The 9,816-nt window shown below is 42.7% G+C and overlaps 1 non-coding gene across 1 annotated transcript; it reads right to left on the bottom strand.

Moving 5' to 3' along the window:
- Positions 1-363: 363 nt before the first annotated feature.
- Positions 364-469, bottom strand: LOC131222087 (small nucleolar RNA R71). The gene has a single exon (XR_009159795.1). It is a non-coding gene; the product is annotated as a small nucleolar RNA R71 (small nucleolar RNA).
- Positions 470-9,816: the final 9,347 nt, after the last annotated feature.

The raw sequence follows: 9,816 nt of genomic DNA, 5'->3' as shown, positions 1-9,816 counted from the left end.
AACAGCACCCCGCCTCGTACTTAACGAGATTATCTACAATCGGCGGAGTGAGTATGCCCTCATGCATGATTTTTCCCGAAAATACAGGACAAATGGACATCAAGCCGGAGTTATCCAACTCCTTCCCAAATTCCATGGACTTGAATCGAAAGTCCATATTTACATTGAAAGAGTTCGATGAGATTATAGCTACATTATGTTTTCCTAATGTATCCGAGGATACAATTAGTGAAACTCTTTCCTTTTTCCTTAAAAGAGAAAGCTAAGACGTGGTTACATTCACTGCGTCCTAGATCCATTGGCACATGGAACGATATGCGGAGGGAATTCATAAAAAAATTCTTCCCACATCATAAAACGATTACCCTCGAAAAGCGATCATGAACTTTGCCCAAAAGGAAGATGAAACATTCTTCCAATGTTGGGAAAGGTTTAAAGATTTGGTCAGTTCATGCCCACAACACGGATTTGAAACGTGGCGCATTACAAATTTTTTCTATGATGGACTGACATCTTCCATGCGCCAAATGGTCGAGACAATGTGTAATGGAGAGTTCATCAACAAAGATGTTGACGAGGTATGGGATTACCTCGATAGTCTCGCTGAAAAAACACAATCATGGGACTATTACCCAATGGCAAACACCACGTCTAGGCCGACTCAATTAAAGGAAAAAGGTGGATTATATCTCTTGAAAGAAGAGGATGATCTCAAGTGTAAAGTGACTACGCTCATAAGGAAAGTTGAGGCCATGGAAGGAAAGAAGGATAAGGTCAATGAAATTGTTTGCGGCATCTGTGATTGCAACATTCACACAACTGAAAACTGTCCTACAATACCGCCTTTCGAGGAGTGTTGAATGAACAAGCCAATGCCGTAAATAATTATCAAAGACCTTTTACTGGACCTAACTCCAACACATACAATCCTGGCTGGAAAAATCATCCAAACTTCAGTTGGAGAAATGGACAAACGGCGACTCCTCTAGGTTTCTTCAATCAAAATCCAAATCAAGTGAAACCTCAAGAGGAACCGGTTCAAAATCCCATACAAGAGCTGGCTCAGGCAATGCGAGGAATCACAGAATTTATGCAAAAGATAGATTCTCGTATGACGGTTATAGAAAAGGGGATGCTTCCTGCACAACCTCTCCCCAATCCTAAACCGCAGTACGAGAATAATGATCCCAACTCTTCAAATCAGATGGGGCATGCTAAATCCATCACCACTCTTAGGAGTGGGAAGATCATTGAAAAAACTCTTCCGGTTAGGCCCGAAAAGCCCCAAGAACCAAAAGAGGACAACAATGATGGATCCAGTAATGCCCCACAAAAAGTAGAACCGGAACTTCTAGAGAAGCCAGTTGCTCCATTCCCCCAACGGTTGGTTTCACCAAAACCTCTCTCTAACTCTCAGGATATACTAGAGGTGTTGAAACAAGTGAAAGTCAACATTCCTCTACTTGATGTCGTTAAACAGATACCTTCATATGCCAAATTCCTGAAAGACTTATGCACGACCAAAAGACAGAAAATTATTTAAAAGAAAATCTTCTTGACTGAGAAAGTGAGTGCCATCCTGAAGCAAGACGTGCCGCAGAAATTCAAGGATCCCGGTAGCCCAACCATATCATGTGTAATCGGGAACCATCGAATTGATTATGCACTTCTTGACTTAGGAGCGAGCGTCAATTTGATTCCCTACTCGGTATACAAACAGTTAGGTTTGGGTGAATTAAAACCCACCCTAACCACACTACAACTTGCTGATCGCTCTGTTCGTGTACCAAGAGGGATAATTGAGGATGTGTTGGTCCAAGTTGATAGATTTTACTACCCTGTAGACTTTATCATCCTGGACACTGAACCCATCAATAACATGAGCACTCAGATTCCTGTCATTCTTGGTCGCCCATTCCTTGCCAAGTCAAATGCATTTATCAATTGCAGGAATGGTATCATGACTATGTCTTTTGGAAATTTGACATTGGAGTCAAACATTTTTTTCAATAACGGCAGCAACTCAGAGGATGATGACGATTTCCACGACATTAACATGATTGACTCTTTCGTGGAAGATACGACACCTCTGACCTTATCCTCCGACCATCTAGAGACGTGCCTGGCCCACTCCCATGATTTTGATGATGAAATGATTAGGGAGACGTGCGCCTTGCTTGATACTGCACCGGTACGAAGTTAACCGATGGAGGCCACAATTTGAAGAATTACCACAAACTGATGTAGTGCCTCTACCGTCTAACCTCAAGCCGCCGAAGCTTGACCTAAAACCTTTGCCCTCTGATTTGAAATATGCATATTTGGGTCAAGATGAGACATACCCGGTGGTGATCTCTACCCACCTGGAGAAAGAACAGGAGAGTATGCTTATATCTACTCTCATTGAGCATAAAGGAGCCCTGGGATGGACGATAGCGGACCTCAAAGGAATCGATCCCTCGATTTGTACTCATCACATATACCTTGAGGATAATGCAAAAACCGCTCGGCAACCACAACGTAGACTAAATCCCAACATGAAGGAAGTGGTTAAAGCCGAGGTTCTTAAACTACTGGACGTGGGTATTATATACCCTATATCTGATAGTCAATGGGTGAGTCCAACTCAAGTGGTCCCTAAGAAGTCCGGAATCACCATTGTAGCCAATGCTAATAATGAACTCGTGCCAACTAGAGTCACTACTGGTTGGAGAATGTGCATTGACTACAGGAAGTTGAATACCGTCACGAGGAAAGACCACTTTCCTTTACCATTCATTGATCAGATCCTTGAAAGGTTAGCTGGTCATTCCTATTACAGTTTCCTTGACGGGTATTCGGGCTACAACCAGATAGAGATAGCCCCTGAAGACCAGGAAAAGACCACATTTACATGTCCCTACGGCACCTTTGCCTATCGAAGGATGCCATTCGGACTATGTAATGCCCCTGCCACCTTTCAGCGATGTATGCTTAGTATCTTTTCTGATATGGTGGGGCAATATCTAGAGGTCTTCATGGACGACTTCTCTGTTTACGGTCCATCTTTCAGCAAGTGCTTGGAAAGCCTTAAATGTGTGCTGAAAAGATGTGAAGAAAAGAAATTGGTACTTAATTGGGAGAAGTGCCATTTTATGGTTCAGAAGGGAATTGTCCTTGGGCATATCATCTCGTCCAAAGGAATCGAGGTAGATAAGGTAAAAATCAATCTTATCTCTAACCTACCTCCACCCAAGAACATCAGAGACGTGCGATCCTTCTTAGGACACGCAGGATTTTACAGGCGATTCATAAAGGACTTTAGTCTTCTTTCTCGTCCTTTATGTAATCTTCTTCAAAAGGATGTTCCGTACGAGTGGACTGAGCAGTGCCAGGAAGCTTTCACCAAGCTTAAGGGCACGTTAACCACTGCACCTATCATGCAGCCACCCGACTGGAGCCTTCCTTTTGAGCTTATGTGCGACGCTTCTGATTATGCTCTTGGGGCGGTCCTAGGCCAGAGAAAAGATAAGAAGCCCTACGTCATTCATTACGCGAGTAGGACTCTAAATCCTGCCCAGGTGAACTACTCGACTACGGAAAAGGAACTCTTAGCTGTAGTGTTCGCTTTGGACAAATTTAGGTCCTACTTGATCGGATCCAAGATCATTATCTATACAGATCATGCGGCACTGAAATATCTTCTTTCTAAGAATGATTCTAAGCCCCGCTTCATATGATAATGATTCTAAGCCCCGCTTGATACGATGGATCCTTCTACTCCAAGAATTTGATTTGGAAATTAAAGATAAAAAGGGAGTAGAGAACGTAGTGGCCGATCACCTTTCTCGCCTTAATACCTCTGAGTCCCTTGAGGCGACCCATATCAATGATATGTTCCCTGATGAACAACTGTTTAGAGTCTCCCATTCACCTTGGTTCGCTGATATTGCTAACTATCTTGCTACAGGTGCCATACCGACACAGTGGACTGCGCAAGATAAGAAGAAATTCTTCACCAAGGTGCGCAACTTTTTCTGGGATGATCCTTACTTATTTAAATATTGCCCAGACCAAATCCTAAGGAGATGTGTACCAGACGATGAGCATCAGAGCGTCATCTCCTTTTGTCACTCACCGGCCTGTGGCGGTCACTTTTCTGCTAAAAAGACCACGGCCAAGATTCTGCAGTGTGGCTTTTACTGGCCCACTATGTTTAGGGACACTCATGAGTTTTGCAAAGCTTGTGAGCGTTGTCAGAAATTGGGAGCATTGTCCCGTCGAAATATGATGCCTTTGAATCCCATCCTTATTATTGAAGCATTTGATTGCTGGGGCATCGATTTCATGGGACCATTCCCCCAATCGTTTGGGAATTTATATGTTTTGCTCGCCGTGGATTATGTCACTAAATGGGTCGAAGCGATTCCGTGTCGAAAGAATGACCATCGCACGGTCATTAAATTCCTAAAAGAAAACATCCTTTCTCGATTCGGAACGCCTCGAGCCATCATTAGTGATGGGGGCTCACACTTTTGTAATAGACCATTCGAGAGCTTAATGAAGAAATACGGTATCTCTCATAAGGTGAGCACCCCATACCATCCACAGACAAGTGGACAAGCTGAGATCTCCAATAGGGAGATTAAACACATTTTGGAGAAAACGGTTAACCCTGATCGTAAGGATTGGTCAATTCGACTGACCGATGCCTTATGGGCATACCGTACTACCTTTAAAACCCCTATTGGAATGTCTCCCTTTAGACTTGTCTATGGGAAGGCTTGTCACTTGCCTGTGGAGCTGGAACATAAAGCGTACTAGGCGATCCAAAATCTTAATTTCAATCTGGACAACGCTGGCTCGCTACGCAAACTTCAATTGAATGAACTTGAAGAAATCCGGAATGATGCGTACGATAATTCGAGAATTTACAAGGACAAGATGAAAGCATTTCATGACCAACACATTTTGCGAAAATCATTCACGCCTGGTCAGAAGGTCCTTTTGTATAATTCTCGATTACATCTCTTTCCGGGTAAGCTTCGATCTCGTTGGACCGGCCCTTACATTGTTATTACTGCTTATCCTCATGGGGCCGTCGAGATAAGAGATCCCGACAATGACAAGGAGTTTAAAGTAAATGGACATCGTTTAAAGCCATTTGTCGAGAAATTTGATTCAGAGGACATGTCCATGCCTCTGACTGATCCTGTTTACCAGGACTGATCTCCTAGTCTGATGGAGGTATAGGTAGGTTTATCGCTTTCATAGGATTAGGGTAGTTGCTTTGGTCTGGCTGAAGACGTTAAACTTAGCGCTCCTGGGAGGCAACCCAGCTTTTCAACTTATTTCATTCTCCTAGCTAGTTCAATGTTTGTGGGTAACATTACTGCAAACCCTCACGAGACTACAACTCGTCCACTAGGGGTAACCTAGGGAATTAAAGGCTTGTTGCATGTGCTAAATGCAATCGAGAGCACCTGCGAAAGTGGTATAGGTAGGATTTTATTTTTGTTAGTTTTGTGTTACTTTCTCTCTCGTGCTGACTGGATTCCATGCTGCGATCTCTTGGAAAGTCTCTCACGATTCATCATCCAGGTACTATCTTCCCTTCACTTTTTCTTTACTTTTGTTGTCCTTTGCGCATTCCATACTCATATCTTTTACATTGAGGACAATGTAGCTTTTAGGTTGGGGGTGAGAGATTGGGTTACCTAATCAGTATTTTCTTGAGCAAAAAAAAATTGTGAAAATTTTTAAATTTTTTCTGGACTTTCTGGAGAATTCAAAGTGATTTGACAACCATCTTTGATTTAGAATTACAGGATATGGAATGTTGGTGATTTACTGCCCTTGGATTCAGTTGCTCGTTAGATTTCACAGTTAAGTTTAATTATTAATCCATGATTAGAAGTTGTAAACATTAATTGAGTCATGATTTCACATGTCACATCTCGCTTACACATTAAGATTTCAGTTTGAAACTGAAGGGTTAATTTGGTGTTCAGTAAGCATAGAAGGAACCAACTTGAACAATTGCCCGGCATGATCAATTAAACGGAAAAGATACCGTTGAAAAAGGTTAGGCAAAGAATCTTCACTATAGGTTTGCTCCCTATAGGTGAGGACTTAATCCCTTTCTTGGTTTTTATTCCAAAAAAAAAAAAAAAAAAAAAGGAATGAAAAGATGATCTTTGAGGCAAGCTTTGGTTATTATGAATTCTCTTGTTGATTACCAACGATATCCTGAAATAAAGAATTGAATATTAATGTTGAAAGTTGGGATTACACTTTACACCTGTGGAACTCAATGTTTAGGATTATTTCTAATTAAGGGACTAATACTTTGAATTTGGTTACGAAGTTTACCGTGTGTTTGAGTCTAGGAGAGAGTAAGGCCCAACATTCATGAATTGTTGAATTCTAAATATCTAGATTGTTTTCCAAAACCACTTGAGTTCATAGAAATTCACCTGTAATTCTCAACTTATTTTTCGCATACTTTGCTCGGGACTAGCAAAATGCTGGTTGGGGGTTGTGTTGAGGGTCAAATATTGCATATCAGACCCATTTATTGCATGGATTTACAAGCATGATACCGTTTAATAGCCTGATTTAATTATATTTGTAATGCAGAGTGTATGTACGAGCTTGGACCGAAAAGGGTGCTTAAAGCATGGACTTAACGCTCTAATGACACCAAAGCATGGGACGGACCCTAGGAGACCAAGATCGATAGATTTGCACGCCAGGGATCCAAGAAAATCGAGGAATTGAAGCTCAAGCGGCCTGAAAAGTGTCCAGAATGCAAGATCATAAGGTTCCCACCATCCAATCAGTTCGAGACTCCATACGTGGCCTGAAGACCATAAATGAACCGTACACGTAAAATTTCATCCATTGGATCGCTGTGGAATTGGCCCAACAGACATATCAGCCCATAAAACCATTGATTTTGGGCCCGCCCGCTATCCAGATGTACTTGAAGATTGGTCCCAACGCGTTATCTGAGCTGACAATACGGATGGACGGAGCGAATTTCTCACAAACATCTCAGTGGACTCCGCATGTACATCGCGTGTACATAGCGCACCGCTGCCCGCGCCGCACCGGACGGTCAGCCCGGTCAAAGACGGGCTGACCCGTCTCCTTCTTCCGCAGCAACAGCGGACGGACGCTGTCTGTCCGATTTTCATCAGTGGGCCCCCCTCGCTCTCCAGAAAGCTGATCTGGACCATACATTCATTCCATAGGATGATCAAAACCAGCTCCTAGGTGGCAGAACTGCAGAAGAAAGCGTAGATCGGATTTTAACCGTCCAAACGCAGGACGGATGGTAGGGAGAAAATACAGTGGGCCGCACTAAAACCTGACCAAAACCACCCCTTCTAGCTTTTTTTTTCGCCAGGAACCCAATGAACGGGGTGGATTTCTCTAAAAACCATACTGTGGGGCCCACCGATTGTCATAGCGTACCCTGTTTACGCAGGGACGCGCGTCCGTGAAAATCGGCCACGGTGGTCCGTTCTGTGATCATTATCAGGGTCGGATCAGTGATCCAGACCGTCCAAAATTCTTATAAGTGGGTCTTTACCCCAACCAAGAAGAAAAAAACGGAGTTTGGGACGTTCCTCCATCTCAAAATTCATACAAACGCAAACTGTCTTGCGTTCGTATGCAAGCTGGCTGCGTAAAAACGGGTTCCGCAACCTATTCCGTTCGGGACTCGACAGCAGCTCTCGGAGGAGACTGTTCATCTTTAAAAGGAGGTCCCGGTCTTGGGTTTGAGGGGAGGACGGAACGGAACGGAAGTGAGGAAAGAGAATCAGCCTCGTTTTGGGGAGCTACGGCTGCTGCTGTGAACGGCTGGGAGAGAAAAAGGGAGTTGCTGCTGCGGCATGTGGGGGAGGCTCGGTTTTGTTTTGGAACGTGGCTGCTGGCACATGTGACGGAGAGAGAAGGGCTGAACGTGGGATAGTTTGGCACGTGAGGAGCAGAAGCTGGACAAGGCACGGTTCTGGTTTTTCTTTTCTTTTTCTATAATCTAGCCCATATCATGTGTGGCTAAACCTCTTAGCTAGGGCTAAGAGGTGAAGCCTGTAGCGAGATGGGAGACTCCATTGTATGCTGGTAATTTAATCCAAATTTCTAAACTGAATTTGATATATTTAATTATTAAAGGAATATTTTTCCTAGCCTTTAATGGTCTGTTGTGACTGAAATTACAATGGGATTGCAAGGGCTTTGAATATTTCTTTCTTTTTTTATGTTTATGAAGTCAGGAACCCCTGTTGTTCATCATTGTCCCATGGGCATGGTAGGATGACAGTACCCTTCCTAATCCTCATACATTGATGATTGGTTGGTAATTAGTTTAATCCTCTTATTTGCTTTGTCTCCTGGGCATGGTTAGATGATGGAATCCATTCTAATTCATATACCTTTCACCCCTTGAAAACTATATCAAAGGAAGTCTAGTAAATTTCCATGATTTCTGAAGCAGGCATAAGTTCTCCCTGATCTCTACAAGTGGATCCTCTGAATCCCTAGTTTCCTTCCTCTGAATTCCTTAAAGTTTTAGATAATTCTTCCACAATTATTCCTTAAAATTCTATTTGGTTAGATTACATCTTAGTCTAGTTCTAGTTCTACTTAGTTTCAGGAAACGTACAAGTTTCAGTCCCTGTGGATTCGACCTCGGTCTTACCGAGTTTATTACTACATCACAACCCTATACTTGGGGAGTGAACATGCATCCAACACGGTGACTAAATCATCTTGATGGAAAGATAGAGCAAAAGAAGATGAGGCAGCCATGACTAGGATCGAAGAAATAAGGAAGCTTAGGGTTCGAAGGAGTAACCATAGAGAAAATAGTGTGACATGAGGGAGAGCATTTGAAATAACGCTTATATCAGCTGCAAAAGGATATACGAAGCTGAAGTGCATGATTACATTGGTCAAAGGCGGTCACTATGGCATCGCCGCATTATGAGGGGTCACACGTCGCTATCGCCTTTTTCCAAAGGTGAAGCGACATGGGGGGGCAATGTTCATCTCTATTGTCATCAAAGCCAATCAGAATGGTTTGTGTGTAATGAAGGTGGATTTGCTTGGTGTATCCGGAGATCTTTGGGGATGTGGAGAGGATTCCATGTTAATACAGCCGGTGCACATTAAGTAGTGTCATGCCATCAAGTAGCTGATAACTTTATCTATAATTCGGATCTACACTCCTACATTAGATTCAATTAGAACATCGATCAGAGTTCTCCTTCTAGGATGGTGTTCTGCAATTGCTCTCCATGGCCAACTACAAGAATTTCTTTGAATAGGCGATTGATCATGTTTGATCTTCGTTGTAGTAAGTCATATCCGGTTGTATCTACCTATTTTTGCTTGGGAGTCATAGTTGTTCGGTTTGAATTGAGTCGCACATTCAATTCCGGCACGCCCACGCTAACGTGACCAAGATTAAAATGACAACAACAGATACCAACCAACTCGGGGCTTTGTTTGTCACAGTGGGGATGGTTAAGATCTTCTCAACTATATCTTTTGAGGCTACAATCTTGATATTTTGGAGAATATTTCTAAGCATGGTGACTCAAAGAGAAAATGTGCCAAGTCAACTCAAATCGACCGATAATCAGGTGAGTCACTAGGAAACTCATTACAAACATTCTTTATAAATTAGTTATGAAATACCAAGTTGGGTAGACCGGCTGGGTATCCATTCGTCGGGTTTTCAGGTTTTTAAAGTATCTTTTGGAGTACATCTATGTCATGTATATATAATGAATGAGTGGTGATAGCCGTTCATTGTATTCCTGT

This window comes from Magnolia sinica, chromosome 12, assembly GCF_029962835.1.
Source record: "Magnolia sinica isolate HGM2019 chromosome 12, MsV1, whole genome shotgun sequence".
NCBI lineage: Eukaryota > Viridiplantae > Streptophyta > Magnoliopsida > Magnoliales > Magnoliaceae > Magnolia > Magnolia sinica.
The sequence above is the reverse complement of the archived record's forward strand: the minus strand, read 5'-3'. Positions and strand labels throughout refer to the sequence as shown.